General features: G+C 36.5%; 1 pseudogene; it reads right to left on the bottom strand.

Moving 5' to 3' along the window:
* Positions 1–1,420, bottom strand: part of LOC119594241 — a 20,974-nt pseudogene that overhangs the window by 10,285 nt on the left and 9,269 nt on the right.

Here is a 1,420-nt window from a genome sequence, read left to right as displayed (position 1 = left end):
TTACCTCAGCTCAATAGCTAGCAGAATCTTCAGGAAAAATTTAACACCCTTGTGGTCCAACTGAAGCATAAAATAAAAGAGGGCAATAAACGAGGGCCCATTTTTCAGGATAGTCCAACCAAAAAATACCGGGGAAAATAACTGTGCCGTTTTTGTTCTGGTATTACCTTTAAAATTATTCACTTTTAAAAAAATGGGAAAGAATTTGTCATATTCAGTCCATATTAATATATGTCTTTTTTAAAAAAATCCGGGCCCCCCCCCCCCCCAAGTATCAAACACTTTTCAAAAAAAAATATGAAAAAAAAATTTTAACACTCACTTTCTCTGGATCAGTTTGCATGAAATAAGCTGCCCTCCCTGGGAAAGTTTTCTGTCTGAAAGAGAACTGTTCCTCTGTGGGGGCCCCTAAAGGGAGCCATGGGGTGAGTAATGCCCCTAGCCCCCTGTTGGAAGAGACCCTTGTAAGTATGATACGGGTTTTTTTTAAAAGTTTTTTAAACAGGGCTCATTAATAAAAAAAAATATACTTCTTTTATTTAAAAAACCCCTCCAAATAAAAAAAAAAGGAAAATTATCCTTCTAATTTTACTAAACCATCTAAACCCTTTCTTGTGGCCAAAATTTTTCAGAAAAATACACAATGTAAAACCCCCTCTATACCAAACCCGTAAAAAAACGAACTTTACTTTCTCATCCGTTGTGATCCACCTGTGGGTAAGGTTTTTGCCCCCAACATTTTGCCAGCCTTGTTGCTCCAACCAAATTTTTGAAGGGATTCCAGAGCCCAAACAGCAACAAAATTTTTTTCATTATAAAACAGACCACAATTAAAATAAAGAAAAAAACTGTAATGGGAATACATTAGCAGGAACACAGCACATTTGTACTACTAAACATAATAACCAAAGATGAAAAAAAAATAGTAAAAAAAGTAATGATTATAATTCATAATTACAATGAAAAAATCTCAATAATGATATAAAATCCTTTTGTAAAATCAACAATAATCAACAAAAAATAATAACCAACAAAAGCAGAATAAATCAATAGCAAAAAACAGTGCCCTTTACTTGAGTATGTTGTGGTGATTGTCAGGAGCCAAAGCCATGCAGCATCTGGGCATCCATTTTGCAAGAGAGACCGGACAGCTGGTTCCTCCAGATACACCGTCCCGGGGCCCGTTCACAGTTGCAAACCCAAAACAGTCTGAAAGAGAGAGAGAGGAGGAGAGGGGGGGCGGGGTTAGAAAAGCTGTAAAGTAATTCAGAATAAATTTAAAACCGATTCAGAAGCAAAAATATTAGCTCCTTCCTTTTGTGGGGCAATAAATTAGTGTATTTATAGTATAGTTGTTGTGGGACTAGTGATTAGGCCCAATAACAATGGTGGGGGGGTGATGGGGTAATGATTCACTCAG

Source organism: Penaeus monodon, chromosome 33, assembly GCF_015228065.2.
Source record: "Penaeus monodon isolate SGIC_2016 chromosome 33, NSTDA_Pmon_1, whole genome shotgun sequence".
Classification (NCBI taxonomy): Eukaryota; Metazoa; Arthropoda; class Malacostraca; order Decapoda; family Penaeidae; genus Penaeus; species Penaeus monodon.
The sequence above is the reverse complement of the archived record's forward strand: the minus strand, read 5'-3'. Positions and strand labels throughout refer to the sequence as shown.